The 23,663-nt window shown below is 36.2% G+C and overlaps 2 protein-coding genes across 2 annotated transcripts in view; one reads left to right on the top strand and one right to left on the bottom strand.

Moving 5' to 3' along the window:
• Nucleotides 1-23,663, bottom strand: part of nkain2 (sodium/potassium transporting ATPase interacting 2) — a 107,422-nt gene that overhangs the window by 75,586 nt on the left and 8,173 nt on the right. The gene's annotated exons all lie outside the window — the stretch shown is intronic.
• Nucleotides 5,364-23,663, top strand: part of LOC114457462 (triadin-like) — a 67,415-nt gene continuing 49,115 nt past the window's right edge. The window contains exon 1 of the mRNA XM_028439292.1: nt 5,364-5,393. The gene's annotated coding sequence lies outside the window, so the exon portion shown is untranslated. The remainder of the gene's footprint in view (nt 5,394-23,663) is intronic.

The following is a 23,663-nucleotide window of genomic DNA, read 5'->3' as shown; positions in this document are numbered from 1 at the left end:
AGCATGCTTTCGTAAATCTTGCTCATAACAAAATGCTGTGCTCAACGGTAAAAAGAAAACACTTATAAAATGACTATTTAGAACAAAAAAACTGAAGTTTAGAGTGCTTAGCAAAACATATACTTAATCATATTAAATAATATGCGAGAAATAAATGTTTGTCTTCTAAGAAATCATAAGAATGAAAAAAATGTAGGACAGGAAGAGTGTTTCTCTTCATTTGATAAAAGTTTATAAAATTAACATTCACCATTATCTTGCTGCGTCATGTCAACTGCATTTCAACATATTTAAAGCACTGAAAATAACATGCAATCTCTAAAGTGGTACAGTATGTACCGTAATATTTTCTGGGCATGCTGCAAATGAATGGATTACCAGTACTATAAGTCATTTAGGCTACAGAAGCCGCAAACCATAATGTATTCATCAGTTTAGGTTGAGCATGATGAATGCCAGATACAGAAAGCATACAAATGCCTCAAAGCATGGGCTAGTGTTGCTTTGTCACAAACTGTTGCATTCTGGAATTCAATTGCAGGACTCAAACATAGTGTTGCTTCACAACATTGGTGTGAATAAAAATAAAACATGCTCATGATGCCTGTGACGCACAGTAATTAGAGCTGAGCTTCAAGAAAAGTCCTTCTGGAGTGTCAGAAAAGCAGGTACAGTAACTGTGTTGCTGCTGCTGGTGGTGGTGGTGGTGACCTGACAGGAATAGTTACTCACACAAAGGCACATTAGTCACACAGCATCTGACCTATCCTGCTGTGTGTGTCCTCCTGAATGTTCTGGGAGGAAAAGTCTCCACACTAAGATCTGCTGCACATTCAATCACACACTCACACATATGTGGAACAAAAAAGAACCAACACAGGTCCACAGGGCAGTGTCGACACATAACTGATAATATACCATTTCATTTAAAACGCTGAATTTATGATACAATAGTCGATGATGGGACGATGCTATACAGACCAAAAATAACCATTTGATTTTAACTCTGGACATACTTACAGACCTACTTTGGGTATGATCTTTTTTAACTCATTTGGAATGTGAAAACTAAAAACAAACCATGACAATATTGGGGATATTTTATCAAAGTGTTCTTAGTAGAGCCAGGCTTACTGTTTAAAGCTGGTGTACCCAAGACGTCAGTGACCACGCTTGATTTTCCCATTTCATCAAATTCTTCTCAGCTTGGAGCTCCCCAGCTCAGCCAAGCTTAAACCTGGTCGGGAGCAGGTTTGAATCACGGACTTTGTTACTGTGGTAACCAAGGTGTTTTCTCGTTGATTAAACAGACGTTCCAGTTAGAATCCAGCTTAACGGAGTCAGACTCTCAGGTTAAACCTGGACCTAACCCTGAGCTGAGTTTGATGAAAAACTCCTCAGTAGCAGATCATGTGGATTGTTGTTGTTTTGTTTATCTAACCCCTCCCACCCCGTCGCGATACCCTCATACCTTTGACGATGCATCTCGTGGCATTTTAATATCACAGGATCTTGTCCCACGATATATTGTCTCCAGCTTTAATGCATAATTACAGTACAGTCACATTTATTTGAATGTATTGATTATTTAAAAGGGACAATGCACATTAATTAAACAGACATGTGGTAATTGAGTCAGAGTTAACCAAGTGGTTCTCAACCTTTTCAGCCCGTGACCCCTCAAAATAAATGTGCCAGGGACTGGAGACCCCCACTGTAGCTGAAGGTGGTTGAACACATCATGAACATTGAAGAACAGTCATGTGGGAGAGATTTTTGGGGCCCATCCATAAAGTCAGCAAAAATGATGGTCCATTGTTCTATGAATCTGTTATAATTACATGTATTTATTTTTTGAATAATATCCACTGTTATCCAGGAAGTTTATTATTATTTGCGTCGTAGTGTATAGTCATCTTAAAGATGTAAATCCTCGTTTTTGGTCAGAAATAAAATGGGTTAAAAGTGACCAAAAATGGTGGAAAAGGTGGTGATGGGGTTTTGAAAACCACAGAAGTTGTTTAAAAGTTGCAAATTAGAAGAGTGGACAAAAACAGACAGAAAAGGTGGTTTAAAAAAAGGGTTGAAAGTCAATATCGTAACAGTTCGTTTAAAGTGGCAAATAATGGGCATGCGAAATGGTGAATGTGGTTAATTGGCAAAAAATAGCATGAAATATGGTAAAAAAATAAATACATTTAAAAAAAATTAAAAAGAGGTTAAAAGTAACAATAATGGGTCAACATATGAGATTTTAGGTAAGAAAAGAGGTGAAAATGGTTAATAAGTGCCAAAAAAATGTGCAGAAAAGGCATTGAATTTTGATGAAGAAATGGCAGAATTGTGAGTAATGTTGCAAAAATCCATTAAAAAGAACAAAAATATGGCAAGAATAAGTGATGAAAATAGGTTTGGTGTAGTTGCAGAAAAAGGGTAAACATAGGCAAAAATGGGCTCAAATTGTTAAAACAATATTCTTAGTTTCCTGAAGGCATCTGGTGACCCCTTCCCTGTGTCTCGCGACCCCAAATGGGGTCCTGACCACAAGGTTGAAAACCGCTGCTTTGAAAGCAGGGTACTGGAAACTTTTTCTGTGTGTGACAAATACAATTGTTCCTCTCTATAATAGGCCTTTGTGAGCGTCTTGCTGCTAAAAATAAAACATGGAAAGTTTCTGAAGTAAGAGAAAAAGTGACGGTAAGATGTAAACATCTGATAAACACCAAATCAAGAACATCTGCTGTGCAACATTTCTTCGCAAGATTACCCATTGTTTGACTCTTTCTATGCCTTTTTATTCTAAAATGTGTGTCGTAATCAATCTTCTCCTGTTTCCACCTGTTCATTGAACCAAACCAGGTAAACATTAAAACATGGACTTCCTACATCCTGTGCATCTCTCAGTCCCTGATGCACACCTTCCTCCATCTATCCCTTTCTACTCCATCCTCGCTTGTCCTTCACTCGGCCCCCTCCTTCTATACCCAAATGTTCACAGCTGGCACACACACACACACACGGACACACACACACACACACACACACACACACACACACACAATGCAGCAAACGTTTTACACAGGTGGTAATGCATTAAATCTGACAGATGTTTGCAACTGCTATCAACCAAAAACATGCAGACTTGCTCCAAAACTGCTCTTTTCTGGGTCACACACACACACACACGCACACACACACACACACGCACACAGATGTAATCACTGTAAGTGCTGAGAGTGCAGTGCCGAGGTGTGAGAGTTCTGAATGCTACCGCCCTCCATCAATCATAAAATCCTTTCTGGGGATTGGACAGCTGACAGTGTCGGTATTACGCATCGTCTCCCTTTATTTCAATCAATCAAGGTCCCTGCTGCAAAAAAGGCCTAAAGATTAGCAGATGATATTGGCGGGCTTTCATCAGAGTCGGTGAATGATTATGTCGCTTTCCAGGGGGAGTGATTCACTTTCAGTTAATGTTTGCTCTGGCTGCTGCTGCTTTTTTTGTTGTTGTTTTTTCGTTATGTTATTTAGAGAAAAAAAAAAAAACGTCAAATTTGCTGTGTCAGCGTGAATGGACGTGAGGAGTATACTAACCAGCACTTTGCTGGGGGAGCACTAATCTTCATTAAGAACAAAGTTGGGGAGGAAAAAGCTGGATGGTCTTTATGCATAAAATAAAATAAAACTGTATGTGTTGTATAAATAGATGCTGATTTGATATGAAAACTCATTCTATCCATCTTCATGTTACCATAAAATATAACAGCGTAGATTAGGAAGGCATAAAAACTTCATACATCTATAGCCAATAATGGGGGAAAAATGCATTATCGCCTCAAGCGCCGTAATAATAATAATCAATCGTCTATATGGGATCATTTAACCAGTTTAACATTCAAAACTCCAACTTAGAATAAATAAATACAGGAACTTTTTTTTTTTTAGCTTTATAAAAACACAAAACACATTTAGTCAACAGTTATATACATATATCTATATAACAGTTTAAAGGAATGACACTTTTATTTAACAATTTTGTCTTTGATGAAGCAAAAGCTGAACACAAAGGAAAAAAAATAAATAAATTAATGAGTTAAAAAGTTGTTTAATTTGATTGTAATATGAGACAATAAGTATTAATAAAATAATGCAGATGAGAGAAATGCCAGAGTCACTGGTTGATTCAGTTCAAAACAGTAATTACAGCCGAGCTGGTTAATGAATACAAAAAAAAATAATTAAAAAAATTACCAACAAAGGCAATTTAGAAACATTGGTTTGTTTAATGTTTTATCCATCGATCAACACTTAAAAAAAAAGAGAGCCAATAGAGCTGCTTTTACGATTGTGTATTTTATTCTTTTGAATGTCACCGTGTTCACTGTAAAGCACTTTGTGACGCTACATAAATAAAGTTTACTTACTTTTTAAACGGAGAAATTATGCGATAAACACAATTAACACGATTAAGTTTAATTTCAAGTGGGCTAGATTAGAAAAATATGGATTGTAAGGGGGCAAAAGAGCAATCTTTACATTTCTGTACTCGAGCTTGGATTTAGAAATGTCTATAATTCTCTTACAACATTAACTCACAGAATTTGTAACTTTAAAAAAAAAAAACATTTTGTGAAAAAAAAAAAATTTTTTAAAAAGAATGTGTAACTTTTGGAACTCTTGCTTCAAAAGTCTTAAAATTTGTGAACCTTTTTATTTAAAAAGTTTTAATCTCATTTGAGGAATTATTTGGGTAAAATTGTACGGTTTCTGAAAAAAAAAAAAAGAGAGAAAGAGTTCTGGCAATTAATTTCCTGTATACATCTTTAATGTTGTGAATATGGAGCAACTGAGATATCTCAAACTGAACTTTATGGTGTTTTTCTTGTGTTTTACCACTAAAATAAACAAAGTGGAGTCGCGGGCCAAGGCGGAGTCTCTGGTGGACCAAATTTGACCCTCGCGCGTTGAGTTGGACACAGCCGGATTCAACCGTCACTTGTAAAATCCACTGAATACTTCCTTAGTCATTACAACATAATAATGATACTCTCTTAATGAATCTAAATGTTGAAAAATGCTGACTCATGATTCTTTTTTTTTTTTTAGCTTTTTTGACACTAACGCACTTGCTGAGCACTGCTGCCATCACACTGTTTGAATATATATAGTGTGCTGTGCTTCTATTTTAGTAACTGTAGTCTGACTGATATGATGATACGGAGACGTCCTGAAAGCTGACACCACATCAGTGTCTCACTTCAGCTGCAGTGTTCAAAAATACAAGCGATTGGTGGATCTGATTACTCCGTCTGTGTGTGTGTTTGTGTGTGTGTGTGTGTGTGTGTGTGAGACAGAGAGGAGAGGGAAAGGAGAGGCATATAGAGCAGGTACAGGTAGGTAAGACAAGGATCTGTGTGTGTGTGACAGGGAGCTAAAAGTGCAGTCAAACTAGAGGGCAGGTGTGTAAGGTAATAAGACTAAATCAATTCATACTGAGAAGGACTAGGAGAGAGGGATGAGAGGTGGAGGGTGAAAAAATGATTACAGCTAAAGATAAAAAGCTCATTCTTCGCTCCCCACAATACCATCTTCATTTCAAGCGCTTTGAAACACAACCCTTCTTTATTTGTGCCTCATTGAGCACCGTGCTAAGGAGAGGATTTATATTCTAAGTAGCCCCGACTCAGTGAGTGCATGCTTGGCTGTACAGTGTCCTCCACATAAGGCAGTGTGTGTGTGTGTGTGTGTGTTTACTTATGATTTTCTGTGTGCATTTAAGAGCAAGGAGCCAAATGAAATATATTTATAGAGCAAAAATAATGGCAACTGTAGGTGAGGTGACAGAAGACCTTGACAGGCAGCAGGGCGAGTGTGACCCATCATAGATAAGAAAGCCGCTGTCAGAACACTTGTGTGTGCTGCTATTTTTAATGCACCAAACAGGGAGAGGCTAAGGCGTTTAAAACTATGGACTTTTGTTTCATTCTGGCGACAAATCACAGCACAACTGTAATAAGGAAACAAGGCTACTTATGCAATATTCTTTCATTCCTAAGACTGACTTGTGATTTGAAGTGTTTTAATGCTGATGGGTGATGAAGCGTTCAAAGCCGAGAAGAATGGGCCCACACGTGACGTCAAAATAGGGCCGCTCGATTATAGAAAAAATAATAATCACGATTATTTGTCCTTATTATTGAAATCACCATTATTCAAATAATTATTTGTCAACCAAAAACCTACTTATTTTTTGTACAAAAACAACATGAAATATATTCTTTAAACGTAAATAAAATCCTTCAAACACTAAAATCAAGTATGTTCACTTTTGGACAAACCAAAACACTTCTTACACGTGATGTATCTTTGCTCTAGGTCTTGATCATCAAACCCAAAGTGTTCCCATGTGAGATAATTGTTTAAACAGTGTTTTTGCTTCGTTTCTGCAGCCATGTTTCAAGACCACTAGCAACAACTTTCCTTGTGTTGGTCTGTAGGCTAGCTTTGGCTTTGAGAGGGGCGGGGCAAAGGGGAGGAGCTTGCATGTGCGTGGATTAAACAACTCAAAGTTAGTATTAATACCATGTGTGTGACAAGCTTTATTAATTGTAGATGTCCGGAATAGTGGGTTTGTTTTATTTAGCGAATAAAACATATTTAAAATAATAATAATAATAATAATTTTTTAACTTTTTTTTTTTATTAATTGTTTTTCCCAATTATATTATTTTTGTAATCGTTGGGTGTAATAATCGAAATCGTAATCAAATTTTGTTTAATTGAGCAGCCCTGCGTCAAATGACTCTAATGCGTGTTCTCGACGACTTGGAGAAAATTAGGAAGTAGAAGAAGAATACAGCACGGTGGGCCAAACGACTGCTTGGTTCCGCGGAGGCATGCGCAGAGGTATTGGAGCTAGAGTGCGGATCGAGGTGCATTTTTTGCAAAACCGAACTCGAAAGTTCAGTTATTTATATCCGAGCCCGACACAAAACACCACAGTTAAAACCAGAGTTGTTTCGATAGCCTTTTTTGTCCCGACAAGTGTTGGGAACGTTACTTTAAAAACGTAATTAGTTATAGTTACTCACTACTTGTTCAAAAAAGTAACTGCGTTAGTAACTCAATTACTCTATAATAAAAGTAACTCATTACCAAGGAAAGTAACTATTTGCGTTACTATTAAAAACGCAAAGTGTGTGTGTGTGTGTGTGTGTGTGTGTGTGTGTGTGTGTGTGTGTGTGTGTGTGTGTGTGTGTGTGTGTGTGTGTGTGTGTGTGTGTGTGTGTGTGTGCGTGTGTGTGTGTCGCATGTGCTGGCACGTCGCCATAGCCAATCATAATCGCTCACCTTGTTTTCACCCGTCTCCTCACAACAGCTGAGTCAGAAGCCGGGGATACTTTCGTATAACATTTTATTCAATCAACGCATGTAACGCGCCGCATTTAACGTTCAGTAACGATAACGATGTTGTAACGGCGTAAAAAGTAATTAGCTAGATTACCCCGTTACTGAAAAACAAACGGCGTTACATAAACGTCGTTATTCCAAACACTGGTCCCGACCTATACCCAGTTGCATAGTATCGGTGGATACGGATACATTCCGATACTGCCGTGTTTAAAAAAAGATATGACCTGTTTTTTGCCAAGAATCAGGTCCTCGAAATCGCCAACATTTTCTCTGGTGTGTAGAAACGTTCATTTGTTTTTCGGCAACAGCCACGCGATTGGTTCAGAGCGGCAGCTCCGGGCCAATAGTGATAGTTTGCCTCGGCATGCACTGGACACGTGACCATACGTGTTTCTGTGATCAGGAGTCAGGGCAGCAGTGAGAGTCGGGAGAGAGAAAAACTCAAGGCGCTGCATTTGAAGAAGAGTTCGATGCTATAAATGGCATCGGCGTGTTAATAGTTAGTACTTGCCGATACTGATACCAGCCTTTTAGTGCCATATCGGAGCCCCCCTCGCAACTAGTATCAGTATCGGCAAAACATTCATTAAAACCTGTGTTTTTCCTCATACAAATGACATATTTACGTTTGTTTTTCGTGGTAAACATCTCTTTTATTAACAAACCGTTAATGTCAACATTAGATTAGCGCACGGGGCAACAAGCCAAAGTCAAACACAAACAGGCTTGAAGTGCACACAAGAAACCCAGTGGATCTATTTATGTGATCCATGTATCAAAACTAAGGATAATCTATGTTCTTGTGCAGAAAAATAATTCATTTAACATGTGTTTTTATACTTTAGCCAAAATACTGACTATTCAAGCCAAACAGTTGCAAACATCTGTATCACTGTTTAATATCTTCTTTTATAGACCCCCAAAAAAGGGCTTTTTCTAGTCATATTATGTCAAGTTTAGTTGTAGAGAATGTTTATGGATAGCTTTTATCAATAAAAGATAATTGTTTGCAATTCTGACTTGGAAACATTTAGCTCGAAAATGTTTCCCTTTAGAGAAATAGTTGGTTTGATGCAAAGGACGAAAGTATTGGCACGCCGGGAATTTCCCCAGAAATTACAGCATTTCTACCAGAAATAGTTGCAATTACAAATGTTTTTTGTATACACATGTTTATTTCCTTTATGTGCATTGAAAAAAACACAAAAAAGCAGAAGAAAGAAGTCACAATTTACATAATTTTACACAAAAAGGGACTCAACCTACGTGTTGTGGGTCTGTGTGCGTCACACGTAGCATGGAGACAAAAGAATCCAATGTAGGATAGTTATAATAGCATCATTTCTGGAAAACATCCCGTAATAGTCATATTTATTGATATTTTCTTATATATATATATATATAGAATAACATCAAGCATTATTTTGAAGCTTATTTTGCACTAAAATTTTGCACTAAAAATTGGTTTTAAGAGTCACTCCTTTCCTTATTTCTTTTATAACTATCAGTCTTTTTCCCAAGGAGCAAATTGGCCCCGCCCCCACCCACTAACTTAATACAATCTGCAGAAAAAGCTTTAGAAAAGAAGCTCCTAGAGGTTCAAACATGATTATTCTATTATTCTACAGTGTGTTTAACAGCTGCTGCAACACAGAGCACGAAGTACGTCCAGGCTCACTCACACGTGCTGTCCATCCAGAGATAAAAAGGGAATGTTGGTATCATGCTGAATAGCCACTTTAACCCTGAATCGTCTTTTCTGGCAAGACTTTATTGAGAACAAAATGAGTATGTATATCACAAAAATCGATAGTTTAAGAATCAATATTTAATTTTCAGTTCATACCGCAAAATCAAAGGAAAAAAAAATTGTATTACACTTTAGTATCAAAGACCGATCTAATATTGTTGTTGCTGTTTTATCCATTTGTTATTGTGATCAAGTGTATCAAATAAGATGCGCTTGACTGACTGTAATAGAGTGAAACCTGAATATTATATTATGTTTTAATGATGACAACATTTCACTTTGTATATCCACATTGTTAAAGGTGTTTCACACAATGTGTGCTTTCCAAATCCTCCCATTAGTCACAGCGCTGCTACCTACCTTTGACTGCGCGCAAAATATTAAGCACCATCTGTTGTGTCGCTGCACTGAGCTCCAAAAAGTAAAAATAAAAATAAAATGAAACCGGGAATAGATTTAAGGTTACAGAGGGAGAAAAATGTCTGTTTTTCAAAACATAATACTGTGCGTTGGGTTGACTAAATCTAAATAAAAAATGTCTTTTGTGCGATGATGGACTAAATCCTCCTTAACTGGCCGTGTGCCTTCCTGGAGGCAATAAATTCACTCAGCACAAGAAAGCGGAGTGTGTTTGGAAGACATTGAACATGTGTTCATTGTCTTCTGGTGAATTACTGCATGAAAAATACTGATTAAAACACATTTATTGATGATTTATGGATTGAGAAATCCAGACTTCTTCTTTTTTTTTGAGCAGATGGAGTCAGTCAGGTTAAAAGATCACTGACGCATCAAACCTCCCAACATTAGGTTGAGCTGACGGTGAACATGTGGTGGGAGAAGGAAAGAAGCTAAATCAATAAAGGTCATGCCTACCATGAGCAGACAACAACCATCCAATAACATTAAGTCCCTCATCGTTTTCTGCATGACATCTGCCTCATGTGATCATTTGTTTCACCTCCAATAACACTGTGGAGTTTTTCTATTGGTTAGTAATAAAATAAAGGGTAATATGAGGGCGTCGATTGTAAAGTAACACATGTGAATTTTTTCATGTTGAACAGAATTACAGCAATGGTTGTGAAATTGTGTTGTTTACTTTTTATTTTTATTTATTCAGTTTCACCCGTAACATTTAGATTTAATATTTAATATTAAGATTAAACATTTAATATTTAGATTAAACATTTAAGTTTTACATTTAACATTTAGATTTAATATTGAATATTTAGATTTAGATTTAACATTTAGATTTAACATTTAGATTTAACATTTAATATTTAAATTTAACATAAAATTTAAGATTATTTTGATTTAGATGCAATATTTAACATTTAATGTTTAGATTCAACATTTAGCATTTAGATTTAACATTTAGATTTAAATGTAACATTTATATGTAAATGTAACATTTAAATTTAGATTCAACATTTATATTTAACATTTAACATTTAAATTAAACATTTAAGTTTTACATTTAACATTTACATTTAACATTTATATTTAACATTTAATATTTAGATTTATCATTTAATATTTAGATTCAACATTTAGCATTTAGATTTAACATTAATATTTAAATGTAACATTTAGATTTAGATTTAACATTTACAGTAGATTTAACATTTAATATCTAGATTTAACATTTAGCATTAAGATTTAACCATTATATTTAAATGTAACATTTAGATATATCATTTAGATTTATTTTTTAACTTGTAGATCTAGCGCTAAGATTTCAATTCAGATCTAACATTTCAGTTTAAGATTTAGATTTAATATTTAACATTTAGTTTTAACGTTGACATTATATTTTTACGAGAAAAGTAAATATCACAAACTTCACAAATATTGCTGTAAATCTGGTCAAATGGTCTCTTTGACATTTGTAAAATCCATCGCTACAAACATTGATCAAAATACATTTTCTTTCAGAGAAATTGTTGATTCTATATTTTTGAATTAAAACTATAACTTACTGTTAATAAAAGTCAATGACTTACCAGTGTTAATTATATTTTAGTTCTCTACTTTATGAATAAAGGCTGACAAAAGTATTGAAAAGGTAAAACCTCTAACGTTTTAACTCTGCCTATGTATCCATATGTAAAATAAAAATATGAATATTTCAGTCAGATTCCTGGATGTAATGGTACTAGTGCTAACTGGTAAGTAGGTCGGTAGTGTTTTAGAAGTCCAAGCAGAAAAGATTGACCCTGGAATTTACTTTCTTCTATTTCTTCTCTAATTTGAGCAGCTCTCAGCACATTTCAAGTGTCTTATGTTTGCCTTTAGAATATTAAGTATAAAACATCATCAAACCCACCGTTACAGGCTCGTTCAACTACAATATTTTACACCAATTCATGTATTAACCATGTATATTTTCCTATATGCAAATTGGTGCCCTCTTGTCATCATCTGCCTTTTCTTAGTTTATCTAACTCATTTCCTTCAGCATTTTTTCCACTTTTCGAAATGTCAATTTCTTCACCTTGATATTGATCAAAACTAGTATATAGTATTTTATTAACGCCCCCCAGTTTTCCTCCCATCGCTCCATATCTTCACTACCTCTAGCCTTGACTTCCTCATCACCACACACCCAGATACACATACACAAAGACAGTACCGGCTGAATAAAAAATGCATTATCATTGTTTCACATGCAGCTCTCTGAGCAACAAAAATAGTAGGAGAGAGTTTGTGCCAATAAGCTGCAAAGAAGAAGGAGGAAAAAGTTAAGACCAGTGGTTCCCAAACTTTTCTTTTCCGTGTACCCCTTTTTCATTTTTGTCAAATAATGTGTACCCCCTCTTCATATCATAAGTACCATCTCCATCATTTCATGAGCTTTTTCATTTGTGGAACAGCGGACGCTCCTAAACTCTAAAATGTGTCTCAAACATTGATCTACAAATTCAAAACAATAAGTGGAATTTAAAGTGGAATTAAAAATAAAATAAACAAATACCATGCAACTTTAATAATAAGTAACTAAGGTCTCCTTTGTAAATGTAGCTATTTATTGTCTCCTATTGTCAGAGGTGTGATAAAATGGCCTCTACAGCATAAAATTATCCTGTTTCAATAAATTACAAGAAAATACAGTATTTTATTGAGCAATAGTACTGTTAAAAATGCATGCAAGTTCATTTTCTCTTTTTTTTTTAATAATATGTTGATAATTTCAAAAGTAACCATAACATATTATTGAAAAAGACAAAATGACCTTGCTGGAATTATTAGGCCTCTGAAGAAGAATGGCAGTCGGCAGTCAAAACACGTCAGCAGATCAAAGTAAACTTCCTGAAAAAAGTTGTCTGAATAAATGAAACCATAACATATTTATAATTATTTTTAAATCAATTGTTAAATCTTTCAAAGTGGCCCCTGCAATGTGCTCCTGTACCCCTAGGGGTACACATACCCCTGTTTGGGAACCACTGGTTCAGATAAAGAAAAATGAAGGAGTAATGTGATCTTAAGACGCCAATGACAACGAAATAAATAAATCAGGAGAAATATCAAAGCTCTAAAATTTGTCTACATGATTGTTTTATTATTTCACATTTATGAAATATTAATAAAGTCTTGCTGCTTCATCAGAAGTACTTTGGTAGTCTATGGGGAAAGAGTCGCTAGAGTTACCGGAGTTTCATTTAACCATCATCACCTGACAACCTTCTAAAAACAATTAAACTCACTGAAACAACAGAATCATCCCTTAAAAAAAACAGCTTTTTTCCTCCCATCTCATGACTATGTGTAATAATGAAGCTCAAAGCACTGCTTTGTAGCCACTAACCATGACAATCCGAGCACTCCTTTGATGTAATGAGATCCAAACGTCTGTGAAGGCAGAATATCTGCAATCTTGGCAATAACAAAAGCAACAACTACACCAAAAGGATTGAATCTCGGAAACAATACGAGTGTTCCACCTTTAGGGGGGTAACAACAACGTGTGAGAAACACGAACTGGAGAGAAAACAAGCAATGAACACACGACGAATGGCACGAAGACACAACAGGAAACTATTGAGGCGGCAGCATTTGACCAAACACAAGTATATACACAAGCAGCTTTCAGCTCCATTGATACACAATCTGATCTGTTCCATGTATTGCTCTCCATTGCTGAGGCTATTAAATGTTGATGTAGAACACACGCGTCAAACTCAAGGTACGAAGCCAAATCCGGCCCTTTGGACCAGTGGTTCTCAAACCTTTTTGACTCAAGTACCCCCCTTTCTCCAACTTATGTCTGACTAGAACATTTTGCTCAGAATTCTGTGAAAAAACAACAACAGAGCATAATGATGGAATGAATGAGTTATAACACACATTTTAAAGAATCGCATCGTTTTTTATCATTTACAGCCCTCCTGATGTGAGACTAAGACCAGTGTTGGGATTAATTGGTTATTTTTGTAATATATTACAGTAATATTTTCCTATTTGAAGTAACTCAGTAGTGTAACTCATTACAAAAGTGAAAAGTGATAACATATCACTAGTTACATTTAAAGTAACTCAAGTTACATGCATATTTAATTTAAGTGCATATTTGTTTTGTTTTCTCACTGTTTGCAATTATTTGAGGGGGAAAAAAGATTATTATTATAGTTAAATATAACTTATGGGGAACAAAAAAGAGCTTTTGAAGAGTATTTGAAACAAAACTTAGACCGATGTTATTTGAACACTATCAGTGTGATATAATTAGTGTTCTGGACCAAAAGTAACTCCAAGTAACTCAGTTACGTTTAAAAAAAAACAGTGATATTGTAATACAAATATATTAAATTTTTATCCCAGTAACTAGTAATATAATCATATTACAAGTTTAGAGTAACTTACCCAACACTGACTAAAACTGATTCTTGTATTATCAGTTCATGTTCTAATCAGGATCATTTTGTGTGTTTTGTTGTTGTTTGTCTGTTCTTTTTATTATTCTGTATATTTTTCTCTTATTCTGTGTGTTTTTGTTGTCAGTTTTGTGTTGTTGTTGGTATTATTTTAGAAATCCTCTCTCAGTGTCTGTGTTTTTTGGTATCGTTTGGTTGTTTATGTCGTTTTGCATATTTCTCCATTATTTTTTGTGTATTTTGTAGTGGTAGCGCATGTTTTCCTCTCATTCAGTGTGTCTTTGTTGTTGGTAATAGTAAGCATTTTTTTGGTGTGGTATTTAATATATTTTTCTCTTATTTTGAGTATTTTTGCTGTCATTTTGTGAGTTGTCGGTAATATTTAGTATGATAATCATTTTTAACTAAAAATTAACATTTTAAAACCCATATTTTGATGCTTCCATCCATCCATCCATTTTCTTACCCGCTTATTCCCGTTTAACAGGGTCGCGGGGATATTTTGATGCTTTCATTTGTTAATTATCTTCTTTCTCTCTCAAGTACCCCCTGTAGTGCCACCGCGTACCCCCATTTGAGAAACACTGCTTGAGACCATCTTCTTCGACCCGCTGGAAAAGGTAAAAGAAGTCAAAAATAGAATAACGATTGTGTAAATTACCAAATAATTCAGTTGTAGACATCTCAGCACTTCTAAATACACAAATTCCATGAAACTCCACAATATTTTGTAGGATGGCAATTTTCCCCTTGCTTTTATCACACGACTGTAGTCATTTTAAATTTCAAATTGTTCAACTGCCCTGAAATCATTTGACATAATTTCCCAAAATTCAATAAAAATTTGTCACAAAATCAATGAAATTTAAAAAAGGAAATCCTGCAGGGACTGATATCTGTCACGTACTGCTTGGACATGGTTGGCGCCTTACATTCTTTATGTATAATTTATACGTTTAAGTGCAAACTTGGAGAAATTAATGTAGAAATTGCTTGTTTTCCCACCATAAATCTGTGGCCCACTTGAGATCAGACGACTTTATATTCGGCCCCTGAACTAAAATGAGTTTGACACCCCTGATGTAGAATATGCAGCATTTAATTATTTAAAGATGTGCTCAGAACTGGGATGAAGGCAAATTTAAACTGGATAAAATTAAGCTCAAATCAATAAAAAAGAGCCATGGTCATCTCTTGGTGACTCTGGTAACCATGTTTACCTAACTGTGTGAATTTCTCTATAGTTTGATGTCTAATTGCTTTTATCGCTGCCATTATTTTTGAAACAAATTAGCATCAGTGTCTTTAGCATAGGTAGAATACATTTACTTTATGTCAATAGGTGGCAGTAGGAAGCACAATCAGTCAACTTGAAGTGTTCAAATCCAGTATGTTTTGATGTTATGTTGCTTGGATACGCACAAATAGAATAGTTTCAGTTCTCAATTATAGCCTTGAAGCTCTTTCTTCAGTTTTTAAAAGGAAAACCGATAAAAGGATCTGACATCTACTTTGTTCAACTGTTAACACGACTAAAGATACAAAACACAGCAACCTCCCCTCAGAAAACATGAAAAAAGAAAATCAACATCGAGGGATGTTTTTTTAAACCCATAATTGCCAAGTCACATCTTTTTTTTGTTTTTTTTATGTTTTTGGTAAATCGTTTGAAGCGAATTGGAAAAGAGCCACCAATTTTTTATTTTTTATTTCATCAAATAATGTTTCCCGCATCAGTAAACAGTCGTGGCAGGGTCATAACCCAGCAAATAATATTTACAGTTGATGTGATTTAACTTTTTTTTTATTCCATATCCCAGAGATTATTGCACAAATAAATCAACTGTGTATGTTTTCAGCGCAGAGTCTCAGCCAAGCAGTGGACAAATAAAGATTAAGTCCCCTTTTATAACTGAACAGGAAGATTGCCCTTTGCATTCATTGCCCCTTTTTCACAGACATGAAATGCTTTTAAAAAAAAAAAAGACATGCTACAATTTCAGTGAGAATAAGGGCGCAAGTTTATTTTACATTAAATGTTGAAAGCGGGAAATTCCCCTCAAGTGTGGAGCTCCAAGTGCAGCTGGTGCTTTGTGAGATATTTGGAAATTTAAGTCTAAAGCAAAGAATTTATCAAAAGCATTTCTTTGCTTGGATTCTGCTCAAAATGCATTTAGGCGTAGAACATAATGTCACAAAGAGACGCAAACATGATGAAGAATTCCACAAGAGGTTCACATATTAGGTCACAGCATAACTCATGTAGAAAACCATCAAGCTTATCTTTAAATGAGCACAACATGTTACTATGAGTAAAAGCATTACTGTTGGCTAGGCTTAAAAAATTTACCCTATAAATCAGACATGGGCAACAGGCGGCCCGGGGGCCATATGTGGCCCTGGGTCTAATTTTGTGCGGCCCCCAAGACAAAATTGTAATTCAGGAAATTATATGAAGTACAACATAACACACAAACTCCAGGAACAAAAAAAAAACAACAGCAAAATGCACAAAATGTCAACAAAAGTACACAAAATGATAGCAAAGACACACTGAACACCCACTTCAACACAAAATGACTACAAAAATAACAACATGTACAAAAGGACTTCAAAGACACATAAAATGTCAACGAAATTGCGCAAAATGACAGAAAAATTTACAAAGTGACAGAAAACTGCAAAAAAGAGACCAAAATAACACAAAACACACATAACTACTCAAAAAACACACAAAAAGCCAACAACAAAATTGATAAATTGACAAGTAAATAGACAAAATGAATTCAAAAACACACGAAAGGTCCAAAAAAAAAAAAAAAAACACTAAGAAAACCCACACAAAAGGACTACGAAGACAAAACTCTTTGTTTTTTCCTGTATTAACGCTCAGATTGGTCATTATTTTACTTGCTAACATAAATGTTGATAATGTGGCCCTTGGATCAGACAATCATATTTTTGTGGGAAGTTACCCATCTCAGCTCTAAATCTACAGTAATCCCCAAGAATCAAGCCAAAGGTTTGACTGTACGTTCAATGGGAAAACATTAACGTAGTGAGAGATAACTTACCAATTTCATGTACTTTGACCTTCGAATTAATAGGACTTTTATTCCTTTTTCTGCATATGTTTATAGATAATAGAAGAATGACTCTGCCAAGGGTAATTGCTGGCCACTGAAGTGTGAATGAACACATAAAACTGATGCATTTGTGGTTGTAACAACAGGAACCTTTCCCTGAGGTCAAGTCCTGCTATAATTACAGCCAAACTTTTTAGTTTTTCACAAACCATCACAAAATTGAAGAGAACACTGAGGAGCTATATTATTATTCTGAAAGAACATCTTTGTAATAAAAGCCTCATGGTAGAATATCTTTTACACGGTGGCATCAAACAAGAGGGCTCCTGTTTCGTTAAATCTTAAGTTTTCAGACTCTGTCTAAGGTAACAGACTACCTGCCCAGAAAAGTACTTCTTCTGCTGATTTGGGAAGCATCAAATAATGGAGTCCGAACAACAAACGTCAACGCCGAAATAATGAGAAACAGTTTGTGGCCTTAAAAAGCTCAAGCTGAGTAATTAAAAGTCCTTTCCAACAAGACTAGAGCAGATACATTGTGTGACCTCAGATAAAGTGCATCACAGCATGGAGCACGGAGCCCCGAGAGCTCGAAAAGAACCCGACTGTCAATAGCAGAGTAATTATTCCAGCAGAGTTCAACCACTGTAGATATGATTCTAGCAGGAGAAATAGTCCTTGTACGCTACAAGAAACTTAATCAGGGCTTCCTGATACAAGTTGATTGGACCGCTGTATTGGGGTCTGAACAATACAGATAAAGTATGAAGTGCATAGAAAATGTTTAATAAATTACTGGAGACAGTTCATTTAATAACTAAAGACTGTGGCTGCTGTTAAGTAATCGGTTCTTCTTTAAACAGGGTGTTTCAGGTGGCATTGATTAATTTTGTGTTGATAGCTAAGTACTGAAAATTCCTGAGCTGTAAAGAAGCATTCTTTACGTTTTCATATTATGGGAACATTAAAATGATCAAGGGAAAGGGTGTATTTACTAAGATACGTTTCATCACTAGCTTCTTAGCTGAGCCCTTAAACACAAGAATAGGTTTTTTACCAGTGCTGACACAACAATAAACATGTTAACACATGTATGACAAAAGGTGTTTTAAAATGCCAATGAGTAGTCTTGTAGTACTTGAGACCGGTCTTGGTCTTGGTCTTGGTCTTGGTCTTGACACCATATTCTTAAAGTCTCAATCTTATCTCGGTCTCAGACTGGCCAGACTTGGGATTTTCCATCGAGACCAGCACTGATTCAATTGAATTTCAATTCAATTTTATACATGTATAGCACAATTTACAACAGTCATCTCAATGTGCTTATCAAAATATAAAATGCATAATAACAAAGAAAAAACCCAACAAGATCCACATGAAAAAGCATTTAGCAACAGTGGGAAGAAACAACTCCCTTTGACAAGAAGAAATGTCCAGCAGAACCAGGTTCAGAGGTGGCAGTCATCTGCTGTGACTGGTTGGGGTTAGTGGACAGAAGGACCAGCAGAACTAATCTGAACTGATATTCTTCAACTTCATTGATGTGATGGGCAGCATTTGGAACTGTTCCTAATAATTCATGTTGTAAATTGACTTAAAACATTTAGTGTTAGCTCGCTGATTGCTTTATATGTCAGAGACCTGCGAAAAGTCACACATGTCCATTTTATTTCTAGTCAAAATTACCTTTGAACACTTACATTAGACCCCATTCACCTGACAAAAAACATCTTATTATTAGATATTTCAAATCATTCTGGACTTCTCAGTGACTTTTACATACATACAAGGATTTATATCTATTTATTTTTGGCAAGAATTTAGTTGAACAAAATGTGTCTAGATTTGCGATTTTTACATGTTGAAAGAGTTGCAGACACCTTGTTTTGTCTGTCAAATAAAAATGAATAAATAAATAAAGACAGAATGCTCTTTAACTATTCAACCTTGTCATGGTTTTCAAATTTAATTTTGATTGTCTTGGTCCTGACTCTGTCTCCACTTCAAAAAGTATTGATCTTTGTCTTGACGTATTCTGGTCTGGGGCAAGTCTTGGTCTTGGATACAACACTATCAATCTGCAAAGAGCACTTATCACGCAATGACATCCGTCAAATGATCTCCTATTAAAGCTGGGGTTTGTAGAATCGTGAGGCGGTCCACGCGCCCCCCTCCCCTCCCAAAACTCGTGTGCACGAGCACACTGTGGAACTATTTGCAACTGTTTTCTCCATAAAGACTAGTAACAAATGTAGGAACTTTACCTTGTGCTATTGGAGAGGTTTTTTTTTTATGTTTTAGAGACATGAAAGCACGTATCACTCGCTGCCACGAGGACAGTAAGAAGGTCAGAGTCACAGCTGCTGCTCAAACACAAGCAGTCGAGCAGCAGCCGATCGGAGCAGACACACTCCGTCCACACCGCAGATGAAATGGCTCTGTTCTTTCCACCTTAATTCATTTTTAATAAGCTATTTATTCCGTCTGTTCTCACTCTCTCTCTCTCTGACTCGAGGCGGACTGCGCTGACTGAAAGCGGATCGCTCGCTGTTCGCTGCACACACCGACTCCGCGAACACGTTTGTGCCTTTATTCTGTTGCTTCTCCACCTTGGTCTTCCTTTTTCCTCTTGCTTTGCCGTGTAACCGCTGTGCCAAAAGCCGCATTGGAGACTTCAGCTGGAATATAATGCCAAGTGACTGTCCCTATTCTCAGATCCAGAAGACCAGAACGTGCCTTCAGTTTTGACGAGCAACTCGAGCAGCCAATAGTAATGCTTAAAACAGCTCATCAGAAGAACACTTTGGATTACAAAATGCAATACAATATAATAAGATGACTATGATTTTTGACCAAATAAAACCAAAAAAAACTTACAAACTGCAGCTTTAAGGTGGCTACATTCCCTTCCTATGCTCAATCACAACAGATCTTGTCTACAAGGTTTTAGGTCCAAGGTTGGAGAGAGACGGCATAATGAAAGTACCTCATCAACAACAGCCAAAGAAATGTTTTTGTTCAGTGTGTGTGCTCTGAAAAGAGACCCATGTTCAGATGAAAATAATACAATAAAATATCAACAAAAAAGCAAAAAAGAGACTGACAAATACCATTTAAAAAGAGAGAGACAGAAAATCTATAGCCACAGACATTGCGTGTGGCCCTTGTTGAAAGCAGTGTTGAACATAAAAGATAAGAGAGGTTTTTTTATCTCAACGATGTGCTGCAAAGAGGAAGGACATCTTTAGACTATGCTTGTTAGTAGGACCTTATTTCACATCAAAACACTCTTTGAGTGGAGTCACTTAGAAATTATCAACAGTGCAAGCTTGGTGATACGGCAATTCAAATGCACTTACAATACAAAGACGGTGATACTGATTTTGGACACACAATATCTGCCAGTTCTACTGAGAGTGTGAACAGAACTTTAAACGTGTTCAAAATACATCATGTTTCCTTCACTTCAAATACATTCTACTGTCTTGTATTCTATGCATTCAAATGATCGCCTTACAATCAGGCAATACACAAATGATAGGAACATGCAGAGAAACAATTTCTACATTCTTTCACACCTTTGAAAAGGTAATCTATTTAGCCTCAGACAAACAGTCACGGAAAGCCTATGGCCACTTTACGTCCAGCTAATTCCCCCGCAGGGAAATTATTCTGCTTAACTAAAAGCGTTATTATCAACAGAACTATGCAATTGAAAATCTGCTCAAATTTACATATCTGCATATTTACTACAACAGCATTTTCCCCTCTCCATTAGATAAACAATGATCATCTTATTTAGTTATTGTGCCCTCCACTGGATGACTGAGATTACAAGGCTGTAATTGAACTCCATTGGCTCTATTCAATGAACACTGACAATGATGAGATCATTAGCGTCCCATCAACATTAGCACCATCACCATCAACCCCATGATGAGCCATTGGGAGGTCACAGTAAAAGTCTGTTACAGATCAAACCACTGGATTATTCAGTCATCACTTTCACTCAAACATCTTGTTGGTGTTATGAAGTGATGCAACAACAAAGACGAGTAAAAACCATCCCCACAGGCAGGCTGCGAGTTCCTGATGAGCTAACTTTGAAATGTGAAGGACTCTTCAGGCAATGATACCAAAATATTTTATTCCCTAGCCTCCATCAGTTTGAATAGAATTGCATTTTTTTTTTTATGTTTTTGAGAGTTCCCTCAGCTTCATTTCAGCAGATTTTTGGCATGCAGGAAAAAAAGGCTCTTTGTTGTTGAAAATTCTCTTTTCGTCAATACTCAGGTAGGGACGTGGCGACCAGTGAGAGGCGTTCTGCCCATGAGATCTTGCCGAGTATGCAATAGCATCTGCATACTTTACAAAAGCAAATGGACCTAGCGCTTTCATGCCCACACTGAAGCAGTACCAAAGCGCTTTATAATATCAACTCATTCACACACCAATGGGACTGAGCTGCCATGCAAGGCACTGGTCAACCAATGGGAGCAACTTAGGGTTCAGTGTCTTGCCCAAGGACACTTCGACGCATAGACTGGGATGGAACCCCCAACCTCTCAATCAGAAGACCTGAGCCATGGTCGCCACAATAACAGATTTCTTTCCTATAGGAGACATAATAAAAATTGGCAGAGGTCAAATTATTCTGTCCTTTTGGTTTGGCCCAAATGTGTTAAAATATCTGCTTTTACTGTCCATAAACCGCACAGTTGGTGACGAGATAACAAGATCACAATTCAAGGTTTTCAGTAGCATCTCGAAACATTTTTAAGTAAACGCAAAACTCATCCCACTGCTTTTTGACCCCAAAGGCCTGATTAAAATGAGGATCGCTCTTGCTTTGGGCTTTCCTCAACCAGTGGAGTTATTACATTTGTTAACGTGATTTAGCCTCCTTAGCCATTTGTCGTGTTCAAGGTTATGGCTTGGTACACATGAACTTTTCTCTACCTTAGCCTAGCAAACTTTATGGCAGGGGCACCTAAAACATTGTTCACGATTGACCCCAGTGGGTGTCAAAGAAAAGTCCCTTAGACCAGGTGTTCTCAACTGGTCTCACCCTGGGACCCACATTTTGCTACGGTCATTAAATCGCGACACACTTCTTTTTTTTTAGAATTCAAACAACAAAATTGAGTTGTTCAAAATTAGCTGTTGAAAACGTATAATCTTTTTAAAAACATCAATCTATATATTTTCCTGTGCAACATGCATTTTACAGCATGCCTGTCAAAAGAAAAGTTTCTTTCAAAATAAAAGACAAGTCCAACATGAGAGACTTTAAGTATTTATTTGTTTTTGACCAGCTGTTCGTGACCCACTCAGTATAGGTCCGCGACCCACTTTTGGGTTCCAACCCACCAGTTGAGAATCACTGACTTTGACAATATTATTATTATTAGAGATGGAAAAAAACAGTGATTTAAGATGTATCAATTTAAAAAAAAAAATGTTGACAATGTAAAAAAATCTGATAATTTTCCACAGAATCATTACATTTTATTTTATTTATCAATGTATTTATTTATTTTCCCATATCTTACATATATCATGTAGTGCAGTGCATTATGACTCATATATTGTGTCTTGAAGTGTATGATTTCACTTAAGTTTTTGGATAATTAAATTAAAATCAAATTGCAACACATAATGAATCAATTTCAATATAAATAGAATCGGCACCCAGGTATTGTGATAAACTGCAATCGGTACAAAAGCACATTGTCCCTGCCCTAATTATCATCATTAATATCATTATCATTTGCTGATTCTTATTTGCAATGGTAGGTCTTGATGAGCTGTCCCTTTAAATAATAGAAAGACTGACTGAGACGTTAGGACACCCTAGAGAGGGTCTAGCCTGGAAAGGTAAATAAGAATACATTAAGCTTTAAATTCTGAGTCAATCAGAATAAATCATCAAACCACTTTTCATGCCTAATCTGTCAGATGCTGAACGTAAAGTGGATTACGATGAAGCTGCCAAACTGCCACCTGCAGCCTTTTAAGACTGTCAGAGTGAGTGATGCAATCTGTTGGCCGGTACCTGCGTCTCTTCTAGAAATTTCCTCCAGAGACTAAACTAAATAACCAAAGACGGTAAAATGTCCATGATAAAAATTTGTGTTTGAGACTCAAAGATTGATTAATCTCAGCCAAATCTGACCTTTGGTGAATCTAAATTAAAGGGTTCCCGTACAGGGCCAGCTCTGTATCAAACTATCACATGTAGCCATGAATCTTAAACACCTGGTTGTACGTTTTCAAATCACAACTAAAACCAACAAAAGATCTACGATAATGTAAAGCAGTGTTTCTCAAATGGGGGTATTCAAAGGCACTACAGGGGGTACCTGAGAGAGAGAGGGGGGGAATGAACATATAAAGTGTCAGTTATGGCCCCACCCCAGAAGGGATATGGACGAAAATAATAAAAACTATAGAAATAAATCTATTCAGGACCCACTAAATCAGTGTTTTTCAACCTTGGGGTCAGGACCCCATGTGGGGTCACCTGAAATTAATTAC

The sequence above is a fragment of the Gouania willdenowi genome, chromosome 24 (assembly GCF_900634775.1).
Source record: "Gouania willdenowi chromosome 24, fGouWil2.1, whole genome shotgun sequence".
Classification (NCBI taxonomy): Eukaryota; Metazoa; Chordata; class Actinopteri; order Blenniiformes; family Gobiesocidae; genus Gouania; species Gouania willdenowi.
This window is presented reverse-complemented; position numbering and strand designations above follow the sequence as displayed.